The sequence below is a fragment of the Strix uralensis genome, chromosome 1 (genome assembly GCF_047716275.1).
Source record: "Strix uralensis isolate ZFMK-TIS-50842 chromosome 1, bStrUra1, whole genome shotgun sequence".
NCBI lineage: Eukaryota > Metazoa > Chordata > Aves > Strigiformes > Strigidae > Strix > Strix uralensis.
Window position 1 is genome coordinate 133712869 of NC_133972.1, and position 17593 is coordinate 133730461.

Consider the following 17593-nt stretch of genomic DNA (forward strand, 5'->3'; position numbering starts at 1 on the left):
GTTCATCCTCTACATACCCTGTTCCAGGTTGTAGTTTGATTTGTATTTTTCTTTTTTGGGAGATATTAACGCTAAGAAAATTTTAGAAAATTTTACTTTCTTCTGTGAGAAAATATATTTTAAAAAAATCTGCTGGATAGTTCTCCTTTTCTTGACTATTATAACTTTCTAGAAAAAATAATACTAAGGTCTGTGAGATTCAGAGGAATCTAACAAAAGTGTTCAACTACCACTTATTTCTCGATACATGAAGTAAACTATATACTCTATACAAGAGTAAATATGTGGACATGCTCAGTAAATCCTCAAATACTTCATACAAATATAAGGAACTCTCATTTAATTTAATAAGCTTATAGATATTTGGAAGTTTTGTTCTCACTTCTAGACTAACTGGATGAAAGCACTACTGTGTCCTGAAATATTTTGATAACATCATTAAATACAATAGTAAATGCTCTTCATTGACTGATTTCAACCCTCCGTTGTATTTTTTCTGGTGTTCAGTTACCTTCTTGGATTCTAGGATGCCACTTTAGGATGAAATGTTTATTGTGAAGAATACTCATTACAAGTTATACCAGTAACAAGTTATATACTGCAATGTTAGCCAGAAAAAAGACCTGGTGGTTACAGACTTTTGAGTCTCTTCAGGGTTTCTAGTTGTCCATGCACAATTCTACTTCTATTTCTCCTCTCTGAACAGTTTACTATTTCCCCCACTATGTGGTCTAAAAAGATATCTTATGAGACCTGACTTACCCCTGCTGAGTTCTGCAGTCTCCTCAGGGTCAACCACATAGGGTGTGCTCCAGTGACTCATTATTTGTGAAACAGGTAATAGAGGAACTGGAATATTACACTCAATATGTGTTTGGGGAACTCTTCTGTCCAGATAGATTATCTTTGCAACTCTATAACACCAAAATACATCACTTCAATGCGAAGGGGGACCCTTTGTAAATACCACCATGTATCAAAGTACTATCTAATATCTAGTCCCAAAGAACCTAAAGTATCAATATCACTCATGAAATGTTACTTTTCAGCTAAAAGGCGTGCAAATTGTTTACTTTAAATGTCATAATATCATTAGTTTAAGAAAAAGAATAAAAAGACTTATATGCAGGGCTATTTTCTTGATAATCGCTCCCTCCCCCTCTTGAGTAGAGACTGAAATAATTTTCTGCCAATAATGATGACAGTAGATTAATGGACTAAGAATCTGTTTTTCTAAAACCAAGAGATTATCCAGAAACCCCTGCTGTTGATTGTGCTTAGTGAGAGAGGAGGAAAGCACCTCTTACCAGTGCTGTTGCAATAGCTGCCTTAATTTGTCATGCATAGCAGTCTTTTTCATTATTACTTTTTTCTTCCTTTAGGATAGGATGTGTAGCATAGGATACTTTCCTCTTGAAGTTAATGAACATTGTTAAAATGTTTATTGTTTATGGTGAAGGAATGGGGTTTATCTCCCAAATCCATTTTGTTAACTCTGGCTTTTATTGACTTTGTTAATTTTTAAAAAATTTGGAAAATGTCAGGAAGTACAATGTAGCCTATTAGGTTGAGTACTCCTCTGACATACACATGTTCATTGAAAATAATGGATTTTCATACATGTAAGTCAGAGCAGAATTTTGTGGTTATGTTTCATCTCCTGACAGAGGAAGGGAAACTCAGATGCCTTAGATGTGTAGAAGTAGATATATATCCAAAGCATATAGAAATATCTACTGGATTAATTTTAAACATTGTAATATATAGGTTGTGCCAGAGCCAAGGTATCCTATATCACTATAAATTACTGACATGCTACATTATATATACAGGCTATTCAGATAAAGGTAAAAAACAGTGCAACAGCACATTTAGTGGAATAAGAAAAATAATATATAGCATGAGAGTTTCTGGAAAATGGGTGTTGTAGAAGCTAGGGGATCTTTAACTCTGCTACAATCACATCAACAACTTTAACACAGTGCTTGTAAAATTGATGAAGCAATGGTTAAAACATTTTAATAAAAGCTCTCTCTTTTTCTTTGTGTATTACTGCCCAGTTAGAACTGTGGAGCAGAAATTAAAATTCCAGAATCTTATTAGCAAATTTCTATTAAAACAATCCAAAAGAGAAATCCAACAGCCATTGTTCAGAGACACACAAAGGTGTTAACACAATAATTTGACTTTTTTTTCAATATGGGAAGTTTTTCAATAAGGGATGGTTCAGGAAAAAAATAAACACAAAATTACTCAAGAATGAGTGTAGGTTCAAAATCAAGTGAAAGTCTATGAGAGGAATAAGTTTTTGGGGCAAACAACTACATTTTAAGACAAAATGTTATGGCTGGGTATAATTTCTGGGTATATGACTGAGTGATCCTCATCTTTCTTCATCCCAGTCCCATGTTCCTACACACTGGGAAAATCATCCAGTTCTTAGACTGTTATAAGCTCAGTATCAAGAATGCGTGTTGTTCAGTAATCCTCTGAGAGAAAACAGGAGCAAAAAAGCAAGAATGTAGATTAACCACTGAAAGACATGGCTTGCATTTGTGCATTGAAACAATTTGCTTCTAGTGAATGGATGGTGGACAATTAATTTGTAGTTTTTCTCCTCCACTTTGTTTGGAAATTTTCCTTGTTCAAAACTCTTACACATCTGTAATGGAATTGCAAGCGTAAATTCAGTACTCTATTATTTAGAGGATTCACAAGTTTATTGGCACACCTCCTTCTGCTTTTAAAATTAACATCTTTCCTGATCCATTGTGATTCTTCTCGAATCAGAACTACATCATCAGCAAAACTTTTTTAGTTAGTGTTCTTTTAGCTGAATAGGCAGTGAGAGGCACTTTACTCTGGCATCCCCATGATTGATGGGAAAATTTCCAATCATTATCATTAATGAAGAGGAAACTCTTAAGGTGAAAAATAATAACAGAGAAAAGAAAAGGAGACAGTTTTGTTGTGCTTTCCTACTTGACAGCTGTAGTCCCCTGCCTTCGGAGGCCTCTTTTCCTCTGGCTGACTTCTGTGAGACTCAGTAAGGAAGAACAGTAGCCATCAACAAGTGAGGACAATACTTTTATTAATCAAGTATCAGTCTTGGAGGTTAGCTTAGCAACTTGAAGTACTGTACTTCCCTGACAACCATTTGTTCCCAACAGGTCACAAAAAAATCTGTTTGATGAGAATATGCAACAGAATGCCTGCTTCACTAGTCCTGGAACAGACTATATGGAAATGATCCTGAATTAGATCTTTTTGGACATAATTGTCTTGTCTTAAAATTCATAATGGTATTAGATACCATGAAACAGCTAGCATTTATTGGTTAGCTGTTAACTTGTGCAGTCAGCTGTTGTCTCTTCCTTTGTCACACTTTGAGTTTTATTCTCTTTAAAGGTCTGGTTGTAATTTAATTTTCTGACTTACCTGTTTGACTTGTGAAATTTAACATTGTAATAACATACATGCAGAATATTTTTCAGAATAGGTATGTAATTTTGGGTCAATGTATTCAACATACCTTCTTATCCTATTTTAGATTGCATAGTTGAAATTGTCCTAAGTCAAGATACTGAATTGTCCAAATCCTATTTCTCATATTTGAAGCAAAATAGCTCAGAATTTTTTATGCAGTGATACATAAGGTTCCTATAACTGCCAAGAGGATATTCTAAAATGATTGCGAGTTGAAAATAATGTGTTGCAATATAATATTTATGAAGTTCAACTTGCTTAGATTATCAGAAAGAAGATCAAGAAGTGATTTGATTATGGTGTGTAAGTACCTACATGAGGAAGAATAACTGGTGCTAAAGGCTTTTCAATCTGGGACAGAAAAGAACCAGCATAACAAGAACCAATTGGTAGTTCTTAAACATACTCAAATTCAAATAAAAAATTCAGTACTCATTTTTAACAGCAAGGATAACTGAAGATTGGAACAAACTACCAAGGAAAATTTTAAGTTCTTCCACTTCTGAAGTCTTTATAAATCTAAACTAGGTGTCTTTCTGAAAGGAATGCTTTAGCAAACACAAGCTTTTGAGTTCACTTTGGTTTAAGTATGAAATTTGATTGCTCGTGTTACATGAAAGATCAGGCTACTGGTACAATTGACCTTCTGGCCTTAAAGTCTGTGTATCCGTGAATAATTTAGCAATACATCTTTGCTTATTTTGTACATTTGCTGACATTTTGTGTCATAATGATTTCCTTTCCACATATTGCATTGGTTTCTGAAAATATGTTGTATTAGTGAGAACAGAGGTAATATAGGCCTTTTTATAGCTTCTTTCTTCTTTCATAAATACAGCATATTTTGAATAAAAGTACTATCCAAATCAGGTTCATTTTTGTAAAAACTTTGATTTTGAATATTAGAAATTAATAGAAACCATAACTTCAAAAGTACTCTACACATTTCTTGAGCTATATTTTAAAGCTCAAGATTTCAACAGAACAATCCAGTATATAGCTTTTCTGAATGCAGGTTATCCAGGGTATACTCTATGTGCAATTATCTTATTGGACAGACTTATTTCCTTGACTGAACTCTACAGAAAGCCATGAAGTAAGACTGGGTTCAGATATACCAGAGTGAAATAAGTATTGTCAATCAAAGAAAAGTTTTTCCCCAACAGTACTGAAGTAGGAAGGGTAGTAAATTCTGTAGTAAAGGGTTCACAGATAGATTTTGTTTGTCATCAGCAGGTCTCAAAAAAGCATGCTATATACTGTCAAAGAGGTCAGTGTCCCTCAGTGTATCTGCTCTTATGTCTTACAGGCAAATGAACCAGGCTCCTCTGCATAATATTAATCTCAGAAATGTTTGCTGATTTGATATCTCTAACTGTTTTCCCTTTCTTCATTTTCTACTAATATGAGAAAATATGTAATTGTATTTGCCTGCTTGAATTCCTATATGGACAAAAATATAGGTCTATTAAGACAATTAATGATTTGTAAATAATACTGAGAAAATAACTTCAGGCCATATGTTCCTTCATTTACAGTCCTTTTGTTTACTGCAACTTTAAGAGTTCTTTTCTCAAGGCTGCATCTTATTACTGTTATCCAACCAGATCTGATAAATATTGCCCTAATTTATCTAATCTAGACATTGCTCAGTTCCATTTCAGTTCTGGGATTTGTTTTGTTTTGTTTTGTTTTGTTTTTCTTCTTTCTTTGTCATGCCACCCTAATGGATGTTCAGGAAGCCTTGGAAGTGTTCTTTTCCTTGCCTCTTAAGTGCTGCTCCCTATGGTAGTATACCCTATCTATAACTAAGTTGCCTATTGGTCTAGCTGTCCATTGCACAATCGGTTATGCCACACAAAGAACATGCAGGCATCACTGTGTTTATAATAGAGAATAAGCCTGATTTGGTAACATTTTATACATTAGACTGGATGTTAGGCAATGGATTTATGATTTTTTGAATATGGAGATTAAGTTAAATTCTCTGTTTTGCTTTCAAAATTTAAGAGTATTACTAACAACAGACTAATAAAGTCACTGTCTCTCGCTAAAGCATGTCTCTAAAACCCCTCTATAAAACACTCTGTTACACAGAATAATACAAGAGAGAGACAAGAGAGATTAATTCACTTTCACAAGTGTTAGGCACATTGCTTAATGCACTACTGGGAGTGTATGGATACCATTACTGGAGATCAATATAATAGTAAGAGACATGTACTGTCCAGAGGTAAAGATGGGTGAATCTTTAGCATAAAGACCAAAGGTCTACCTTAAGAGATTTCAAAGGCACAGAAGAAGCTCAGTGGTTTAACTGAGCATTGAAATTTTTTTAAATTTTAAATATTTTCTTTTGCCATTAAAAGTATTATTTTATTATATACACTCTACTGGATATCAGCACTTGAAATATTAGCAATTACTAGTCTTCTCCATAACAATACTGATTCCATAAGTAATAGCAACTGACAATGTGAATTGTAAATTTTGTTCATTTCTTTTTTGGACAACTACTGTTATTTTAGCTATTTGCAGGGTAGGCCAAGAAGAATGTAAATTGAAAGACCTGCATTGTACCTCTTGCTCTTAGAAGACAGTCACCTTTTATACACCAGATGTGATGAAACCACATATCCTGAGAGAACAGACTTAACTGTTATTGTTTTGTTTTAAGGATAGGGCATGATTTCTTTCTAAGAGAACAGGCCATACAGCTCTCGATTACAGAATCCAAAAAGGGTGAAGTGATTACAGTCTAAAAATTACAACTCTAGAATGGGTTGTTTGTATCATTTCTGATTCTTGCTACAGCTGCTGTCATGAGAATGGAGTCATGTTGTTGCATTTTTGTTCTCCTTTCAGACTCTATCACAAGAACAAAACATGAAAGTTTGAATAGCTACCCTTGCCCATGGAAGGCAGTTGAATGCTGTTCTTCTTTAACCTTTTGTAGACTCAGTATTGTCACTGATGAGGCATTCTGGTAGGCATTCTTTCTCCTTCCCCAAAGTTGTTGGACCTGCACAGGGGAGTCAAAGAATGCCAGATAATCAAATGGCAGAGCGCAATAAAGGGCAAAGGTAGTGAAATTTATTTCAGTATTTTGCTGCAAGTATGGGACTTTTCACATTTTCAGCCTACTGAGGCAAAGGTTGCAGAGCTAAAAACATATCAGGATATGAGGATATTAGATCAATTATGATTATAATGTTAATACTAAAAATTATCATGAGCCTCAGGCACCTCTTTAAATTGTCTGCCTTTAATAGAATAAGCTCAGAGATGATTCTTTCATACTATGTTTCAGGGCAGAACTTGTCCAGCAAAGCTATCCAAATATTGTTTCTACATGATTCTCATTTTTTTTTGTAATACTGCCAGCTTCATGAATGTCTTGTTCTCTGTGCTCCCAATATCCATGCTTTTGTGACATTTTTTAAAATCTCTCCCTTCAGGGATAGGTCGACTTTGAAACCAAAAGTATTTCTATCCAAACAAACTTCATTTCCATGTCTTTCAATTTCCAAGTCTTGCTCTACATCCATGATTCTGGTCCAGATTTAACAGTTTTGAGCTCTATTCCCCCCGATTTATCTTCTTTGCTCAAATTTTGCCTGTTGAATTCAGTTCAAGGTGGTTGGGTAGCTTGGCCACTGTCTTGGGTCTTAAATCCTTAACTTAGGATAAGCTCTACTTAGCAACAACTAAAACATCAGTGTGTTATCAACATTATTCTCAGACTAAATCCAAAACACAGCACTGTACCAGCTACTAGGAAGAAAATCAATTCTATCCCAGCTGAAACCGGGACAATGTGCTACAAATGATAAAATGTGTCCATATATGATGTTTGATTTACAAAGGACTCAAGTACAGAAATAATTATTTACTTCACCTCTTCTCCCTTTAAAGAAATGGAACTGTCTGAAGGCTCTGTCAGACTGGAGTAACTTCAGAATTTGCCTTTTTTTCCATCCTGATGGAGGGTGGTAACCAAGGAATGCCTTGTTTGATGAGTTCTCAGGGAAGGAAACTATGTCTGCTTTGAAAAAAAACGTAAGTTTCTGGAACAGTGAACTATAAGCACTCTTTAAAGACAATAAAATGACATAAGTAGCAATTCAGCCACTTACCACTAAGCTCTGATGCTGTAAATACTTAGTGCTGCATATTACTGCAACCTTGCAAGTAAACCTTCTGAGTTCAGACTCTGCGAGGACAAAGTTATACACATGCATAAGCATTTCAGGCATAAAAAGACTCATTCCAGGAATATGTGAATGATCAAACATTCAATGTTTCTGTTCTTTATAATTGTATTTATTCTTTAATGTATAGTTATCCATTTCTTTTTGCCATATTAATCTCTACAAATGGGAAAGTTTGATTTTTTTTTTAAATACTGCAAATATACAAAATCTCTTAAGAAACCAAACAGTAGCACAAATTCTATTCAGAAGATACTGTAAAATGGACCATATATACACAATGCAATATGCACCACAACATGAGTGGGAAAAAGTCTGAAATACCTTGCAATACCATGTACCAAATCAAAACACCCATCCAATAAGTAGAAACTGAATGAATTATACTTTGAAGGAATTATTTTCTTTAGCAAAGAGGTTATCTATTTGTTTTTCCTGCCTAATGTAATGTAAATATATCATGAATGACCTTTCTTTCTTTTTTTTTTTTTTTTTCCCCTGAAATGCTTTTTCTGAAATATGATATCAAATCATCTGGCTTACACTATAGCATTTTTAATGCTGACTTTCTGCTCTAGGAAGATTTTTGTTATGTAATACAGTCTTAACGTACTAACTGATTCTTTTCATATTAGCACAACAACATAGTATCATTGGTGACATCCAACAGATTTGCCTTGGTAGTGGTGGGAGTGAGACGATGTAATAAGAAACTCAAAATGCAATTGTAAATTTACTATTTTAACTACTCTACATTTATGTTTGCAGTTACATTGGGATAACTAATCATAAGCTTTCTTCATACAAAGTGTTCCCTCAGCTGGCCTACATGTTGATCTAGATATCTAGAATAACATTCTCTTTTCTGCATGTAGGTAGGATTTGGGTAAACATTAGCTAAATCTTTTGCAGTTCTTGAAATGTGGTTTTGTAGGAGGATATCACAAAAAAATGCAGAGGAGTGAAATACTCATGTTTACAAATGTTATCTTTTGTGATTTTGAACATCTCTCCTTAATACTGTTAAGTCTAAATCCTGGAAACCAAACATTCATTGCTTCTAACTTTTAAGAAAAATTATTTCAGTTACATTTGAGATTGTGGCTTTTTCTTCATAGATACTCAATTGCCTCAGCCTTACAAATCTGAAAAAAGTGACCCAGAGCCTGGGAGGAATACAATGGCTGACACCTTAGAACTGTCCTGGGAGCTGACCCTGGACATTGGGTTTGCAGTCCACAAGGCTGAGTTTTGTCATCTGTCTCAATAAGTGCCAGGAACTTGTGTTAGATTTTACTTTTTCTAATATAAACGTATGGCAGTAAATACATATTGAAAGCAAAACAGTAAGAACAAGAATCTTACCAAACCAAAATACCACACTGAACACATTATTTTGTCATGGCAAGAGAACAAGAGGGAGAGTGACCCCCACAGACAGTACTGAGCTCAGTGCCCTGGAATGCACCTCCTGGAAAGTGATAAAGCGCTATAATATTAAAACACACATGGAAGAAAGTGATTTCAGTGAGTTTTTCATTTTAGCAATCATTTGGTGGTTACTACCTTAGGTGGTACAACTGAAACAAGATAGTAAACTTTACTGGGCATTGTGCTCATTCCAAGAAATAAATTTTGTTCCTGAAAAATATTCTGGTGTCTTCTGCTTCCAGCAGTGAAACATGTACCGATAAACATTTTGTAGTATCAGATTTTGCACATCATGTTTTTGAAACTGTCTAGATCATTTATGCATATTATCTCATGCTAGTGCTCACAAACATACCCTCTATTGACTTCAGCAGCATCATAAGCATGGATAAATACTTGTCTGCTACTATTTATTTTGAAGAAAATGTCATCGGAAATTGCTTGCACAAACTTATTTTCTTTCTTTGCCCAACAAAAAGAAATGTAATCCCTGTGTCTTAAATGTTACTACATTTTTCTTTTTGCCCCTCCACTTTCCTTCCTTCCTTCCTTCCTTCCTTCCTTCCTTCCTTCCTTCCTTCCTTCCTTCCTTCCTTCCTTCCTTCCTTCCTTCCTTCCTTCCTTCCTTCCTTCCTTCCTTCCTTCCTTCCTTCCTTCCTTCCTTCCTTCCTTCCTTCCTTCCTTCCTTCCTTCCTTCCTCTCCTGCTCTTGCTCTTTTTTCTTGATTTTTAAAACTTCAGAGCAACTATTATATTTCATACTAAAAGTACCAAAACCACCAAAAAGATCTCTTTAATAGAAATTTGCTTCTCTACTAACTTCTGCTATGAAGCCTGTAAAGTTATTTAAACCAATAAGCTGTTCCCAGTTCTTTAGAGAAAATGTCAAAGTGGCTTCTAGTAATAAGAGTTTTATGAAGAGTTTCAAATGTCAGTCTTTTCTTACCCAACTGGAACAGGATACACCTTTATTAGGACTGTCAGAACCCTGGTCCCATTATGTGACCTGTTAGGGTGACGCAATGACCTCATGTACAGCCTTATTAAACTTGAAAAGTCTCTGCATTTGAGTTCCAGGCAGTTCTAGTAAATGTGTTGAAGTGTGAGGGTCAAACTCTGTATTCCTTCCTAACAACAGCTAGGACAATTATATCATCATGGTTGGCTCTGCTTATCTTGGGATTGAGGAGGTAACAGCAATATACAACTAACTTGTACATGGTATCGAGAAAGAAGGTAGAGCAGAAATTTCTCTAGTGTTTTGAAAAAAGAAAGGAGTAGCTGGAAGAAGAGATTTAGAACAGCAAAATAAGATGATTTGGAAGAAAAGTTAGTATATTCCCTCTTATGGAATACAAAATTTAGAACAATTCACTTAGGAATCAACAGAATGCATATTTGTCATGTTGAATTACTTTAGTTCAGTAATGTCAAAAAATTACATAATGAATTGAGAAATCTTAAATTATTTAGTTCAGCAGCTTCCCACTGACATTTTTCCCTCCCAGCACTTTGATTTCAATGAAACTACATTTTCATAGAAAATGTACAGTTCTTCTCACCTTACTTTGTTCTAAAATAGCCTAGATTTGTAGCCTTCCAGGTCATGCTGTGTAGTCTTTTTTTTTTTCCCTTGGGTGTTTGAAAATGAGTTGGAACTGAAAGGATAAGAAGTTGTTGGAAGAAGAAGGAATTTGATCTATTAAATTGCCTGTGTTATCAGCAGTGGTGGTTATACTGAAATTGTATTTCTATACTTAAGGCTTTATTTGTGATGTTTTTAAATGTAATGTTAAATCTAATGTGCACAGTCATAGTAATTACAAATCCTTTCCAGTATTTCTATAACTATAATGTCCAAACAAACAGATAACACTTGTTGGTTGCCATCATGTCCCATCTTCTGGATCTGTGTTGCACCATCTCAAGAAGCAGGGGTCAAGTGCTGAATTTCTGTGGCTTTACGTAATCCCAAAGCTGTGGACAATTCGAACTTACATCCTGACACTTGGGCTGGCAGAAATACAATTATTTTACCATGAGCCACAATTTCTTATGATATTCTCTAACTCATTAAGCCAGCTTGTCATTAATTGTCAGGAAAGGCCTGGGGTACTTTGCAGCAGAAACAAAACCAGCCCAGATGCAAAACCAGAGCTCGTTCTCACTAGTAGTACCACATGTTTCAAAGGTAAAGGCTACATGGAGAGTATTCTTCACTAGGAAGTTGTTCAATAGACCTAAGTATGATGAAATGAAAGTAGAAAAGCCTTGCATGTGGTAGCAGCATGCTTCGCACGTTGAGAGTTGTGCCTGTGGAGTGCCAGCTGCTGCTGAGTCAGGACACCTCTCTGTCTTCTCATATCATGGCCTGTGGCTCACAAGCCACAAGGAAGTCTCATGCTCTTTACATGACAAGCCAGAAGTGTGAAACAATCTATATTTCTGCCAAGATACTCTGTGTTAAACCTATTGACCAGGCTTAAAAAAATTATAAAAAATGTAAGTAATATCTGTTAAGATATTTGAAGCTTTGCTAGAGCTTTCCAATACCTAAGATCATCATTATTTATAAATCATTGGAAATACTTAAAGTGAAAGTCAGAAAGATGAAAGCTCATTATAGAAAATGAACAGCCATTTTCCACTGTTTCTGCAGCAGAACCCTGATATCTATTTACATACCATTTCTAATATTAATATCACTGTGGTAAAATAAATCACTCCCCACACTTTTACATTTTTAATTACATTTTACTGCACTTGTTCTTTTGTTTACAGTTAGCCAATGAAATATTTATTGTATCTTACATATAGGATTGGTTCTCAGTATTTTAATCAGATTTTCCACATAATCTTCCCCCCCACCTTCCTTTACTGTCTTTTTTTATGACCCTAAACACCACAGGATGTTGTTTCATCGAAAATCTCATTATTTTTTAATGCATGGCTATTTATTAATGTATTGTGTATATAACACACTATGAATTTCTTTGCATTGATGAATACATTTACATCCACTTGAGAATAAGAATTCCCTTAAGGGCCAATCTCACATTTCTCTGGCTATGCTGCCAAAATACTGTTTCTGATGTTTTCCTGATTTTTTGTGGTTTGGTTGCAGGTTTTTTTAAGAGGCACAATGGGGTCTGTTCTGATTTGCTGAGAAGATCTTTCCACCACTGGACATAAATCATTATTCATTTTCTGAATGTAGACCTGTATGTGCTGTGACAGAGATTACTGAACAAGGTACTCATAGCTCACATAGCTGTGTTTTAATAAAGATGCTCTGAATCGTTCTTTCTTACTGTGAAAGAAGTAAATTGCTCTCACATCACTGTATTGCCATCCTTGGCATTTTGGAGTGGTAAGTAAGCACCTTTTTGGGATAACAGCTGACAAAATATTAATGAAAAAGTTTGTTTGAACCTTATGCCTTAAGAACATGAGGTCTTAAAAAAATCCCACCAAAGCCAACATGAACTCATCATATGAATTCATCATATGAGAACCCACTGGGAGACATCAATTTGTGGGAATACAATGCATGTAGTAATTTTCTGTATTTAAGATAACATGCATTGGTTACAGTTATTGATGAGCTTTTTTGGTATCTTTTTTGGTGACTTTAATCAGAATTGAGAAAATTAATCTTGATGGTCTATTTGGACTTATTTGGTTTTCTTTTTCTCTCTAATTTCATTCTTCTTTTTTGATAAAACATGTAATTTTCTGACATTTAACTGTATGTTATTTACCAAACTTTTGCAGGCAATTCCTACTTTTAATTTTCAGGGAGTAGTTTATTGTGAATATTTAATAGCTGAAATACATCAATTCAGCTCTCTTAAACAGTCATCTGCAGAAACTTTTCACCCCAAGTGAGTCAGACACAGATAGCCCTGCATCTTGTGGAACTTTTAAACAGTACCTAGTGAATTGGCAAGTCTTTAGTGAATTGTCAATTGTCTGTCTGAATATGCAGAAATTGATACTTACAGCTATTGAGGAATAACAGAGGCCAAAAGAAAGATAGTAGTGCTAGTGACTTTTTGTTTCTATAACTCAAAATGCTCTTTAATTTCCGGGGCATAAATCTACAGTATAAATAAATAAATAATAACATTTTTCCCTCACTACATGCAGAACTCCCATAATCACATGGTGGAAAGCACGAAGTCTGTTCTGTTGTTTTGAGGTAGCTAGGAAGGATAAAGAAAATGGTTCCCCTACTACTGTTTAAAAACTCAACCAATGTGCATGTGTACATAATTTTTTAATAATCTAATGCATGCAGATCACTCCAAACTAGATTTATCCAGGACATTATTACGTTCTGGATCTCTGTAACTGCTCTGCATAGAGCCCTTATGGTCTATTGGGTACATAATACACATTTTTAAAATGATGTAAGTTCTTATATACAAGAGAAATCCTAATGTTTCCAAAGGAGTGGTTATGCTGAGTAAATAACATGCAAATTTAAATTTGTCCTCATGAAAATTTATGCATACTGTATCATATGTTTGTGTTTGTGGGAGAGATTAACGAAAAGCTGCTCTGTTCCAGATGCATCCCTATATTTTTCAGATACTTTTTATTTGATTTAACTACTAAACATATCCTCTTTCCTTCTAGATACATTTATGTATTCCAGCAAAGTTAATATTGTGAATGAAAGAAGTACATAGAAAGTTAGTTTATGACTTAAACCTATACTTAATTCATTTTTTCAAACCCTTGCAGTTTAAGAAATGTATAACATCACCTTCTCATGCAAACGTATAATAATAAGTCCAGTATTTTAATGTGGTTCTCTCATCAGTTCATGCATCCCAGGGAATTTTTGGGTGGGTAGACTTCATTTATATTGGCTCATGCTGAAAAGCCTTGGTAACTGCATTTTACAAAAGTAGATGGAGTAGCATTTACACGAATATTTTCTGTTCCTTTTTCTGTAAAATATCAGGAAATTATTGTTATCTGCTTAAAGAGGCAAAAAAGGACCTTTTGCGTATACATGACTTTGATTCCTCCTCTGCATTTTGCAGGACTGGCTCATTATGGTAAGGCCACTAATGACCTATCTAAACAGGGCTGCAATTCTTTAGCGCATGTGCCCCGTTCCTGACTGTATCATCAGAACATTTTCACAACTCCTATTCTTCCCTACTTTCAGTCATTTGTCTCTTACCTGAGTAATCTGTTTCCTTTGTTCAAAATATTATGTCATTGTCATTTAAGGCCTGTTATCCTCTGTCTCTTGAATTTTCACTTTTCTAAGTAAGGCTTATCAAATTCCTCCAGCACTGGCAGCAGCAAACTCTTCAATAGTTTTTTGTCTTTGAAGAGAAACAGGGTTGGTGAAGATGTGGATTGAGTGAAACCAAAACATTTCATATGAATGTGTAGCTTGTAATCCACCAACATAGGGATGGTAGTAGCCCACCAGTCTAAAATGATTTTGTGAGGCTGGTTTAGCTTCCCCCTTGCAGGCTCTTCTCTCTTGAAACCTATACCAGGAGAATCACTGAATGCAACACACAGGCATCACAGATCCATGAGGCTGCTCCTTTTTTTCCTTTCCCTTTTTATAAAATAAAAATAATTTTGTTGTTTACAGTTTATCAGCTTGGTGTTATTTTCCATTTATTATCAGGATATTTCTTTCTAAGCCAGTATTTACTGTGGCTAATAACTGATTTACTGGAGCTTCTCTGGGCTAGGCATTTTATCAGGATGATTAACTAACAAATGAGAAATTACACACTGGTAACATTTAGCTTGTTAAGGATTTGTAAAGATTATTGCTGAGTAAATAAACATTAACAGCAACCATGTAGATGTCTCCAAAAGAATATTTGGGGGAAAGTTTATCTGGGATACAAATGCATTGTGACATAAACTATGTTCTTAGGAAGAACAGTATTGCTTAGAATATGATATGAAAATTATTTTTATATGATTCAAGGCACTAAGCAGCAACAGACAGAAGCACAAAACTGAGGAAAACGGGCAAGCATGAGAGTTTTCAAAATGAAGAACTTGGAACCAGCATTCCTCTCCCTATCAACAGCACAAATATTTCAGGAAATATAACTTGTGCATGTGTTTCTGTATTTAAATTTCTAATTTTTACAAGTTATCTTTTAATGATATGCTTAGTCTGATTTCACAATTATTCTGCACGAACATTTCCTATTGACTTCAATCAGAGTGTATATGATGGGTCAATAACAGGATAGGGATTATTAGTCACTATTACACATACACGCAGACACATTTGTCCATGCAAATAATTGGATATATCCAAATAACTAGTGAGGTTGAAAATTATTGCCATTTGTTTAGTCTGAATGTCATGGCATTAGTGTGCATTGTTCCAAACAATGTGTGAATTGTGCCAAACGAATAACAAAACCTTCCTCCAAGACAAATTGAAAGGCATAAGCAAGTAACTATACAGTACATTACAGAACAAAATAGCATGTTGTCTTCACTGTGGCAGTGCCTCAAGAATGAGGAGGTTCTCAGAAACATTTCAAGGAGGAGAGAAAGAGAACTTAACTGAAAACCTAGTGCATATTTTCATGCCAATAATAATAATAATAACAAAATAAGAGACCTTCAAAAAAATTATCATTATTGTGGATACAAGTTGGACAGAATACCAATGTATACCAATGCACACAGCATGGGTAACAAACAGGAGGAGCTTGAAGCCGTGATGATACAGGAAAATTATGATGTTGTGGCTATCACAGAAACATGGTGGGATGTCTCCCATGACTGGAGTGCACCACTTGATGGCTACAAGCTCTTTAGAAGGGATAGACAAGGTAGGAGAGACGGTGGGGTAGCACTGTATGTTAGGGACTGTTATGATTGCCTTGAATACAAGTGCAGTGAAGACAGGGTGGAATGTCTTTGTGTTAGAATCAGGGGGAAGGCCAACAGGGCAGATGTTGTAGTAGGAGTCCACTATAGGCTACCCACCCAGGACAGAGAGGTGGATGAAATATTCTACAGGCACATGGGTGAAATCTCACGATCGCTTGCCCTTGTTCTTGTGGGAGACTTTAACTTCCCAGACATCTGCTGGAAATACAACACAGCAGAGCGTGACCAGTCCCGAAGATTCCTGGAATGTGTGGGGGACAACTTCCTAACACAGCTGGTGAGAGAACCAACCAGAGAAGGTGCCCTGCTAGATCTCCTCCTTGTGAACAGAGAAGGGCTGGTGGATGATGTGGCGGTTGGAGGCCGACTAGGGCACAGCGATCATGAAATAATAGAGTTCTCTATTCTTAGAGAGGCCAGGAGAGGGGGCAGCAGAACTGACATCCTGGACTTCCAAAGGGCTGACTTTGTCTTGTTTAGGCACCAGCTTGACAGGATCCCTTGGGAGACGGTCCTGAAGGGTACAGGGGTCCAGGAAGGCTGGGCGCTCTTTAAGAAGGAAGTGTTAATGGCTCAGGAGCAGGCAGTCCCCAGGTGCTCTAAGAGGAGCAGGCGGCAGAGAAGACCACCCTGGCTGAACAGGGAGCTTTGGCTGCAACTCAAGGAGAAAAGGAGAGTTTACAGCCTTTGGAGGAAGGGGCTAGCCACTCACAGTGATTACAAAGACACTGTGAGGCTATGCAGGGCAGAAATCAGGAGGTCCAAAGCCCAGCTGGAAATTTATCTGGCTTCAGCAATCAAAGATAACAAGAAATGTTTCTATAACTATGTCAATAGCAAAAGAAAGACCAGGGAGAGTCTCCATCCCCTGCTAGATGCTGAAGGAAACTTGGTAGCAAGTGATGAGGAGAAGGCTGAGGTACTTAATGCCTTCTTTGCCTCAGTCTTTAATAACAAGACTAGTTGTATTGAGGGAATCCAGCCCCCTCAGCCAGATGATAGAGACTGGGAGAATGACCCCCCCGCAATCCAGGAGAGAGTCAGTGACCTACTGCATCACATAGACACACACAAGTCTATGGGACCAGATGGGATACACCTGAGGGTGCTGAAGGACTTGGCTGGGGTGCTCGCCAAGCCACTTTCCATCATTTACCAGCAGTCCTGGCTGACCGGGGAGATCCTGACAGATTGGAAATTGGCCAATGTGATGCCCATCTATAAGAAGGGTCGGAAGGATGATCCGGGAAATTATAGGCCTGTCAGCTTGACTTCAGTACCCGGGAAGCTGATGGAGCAGCTCATCCAGAGTACCATCATACAACACATGCGGGACAACCAGATGATCAGGCCCAGTCAGCATGGGTTTATGAAAGGCAGGTCATGCTTGACAAACCTGATCTCCTTCTATGACAGAGTGACCTGCTTATTGGATGAGGGAAAGGCTGTGGATGTAGTTTACCTTGACTTTAGCAAGGCCTTTGACACCGTTTCCCACAGCATTCTCCTGGCAAAACTGGCTGCTCGTGGCTTGGATGGGCACACGCTTTGCTGGCTAAAAAA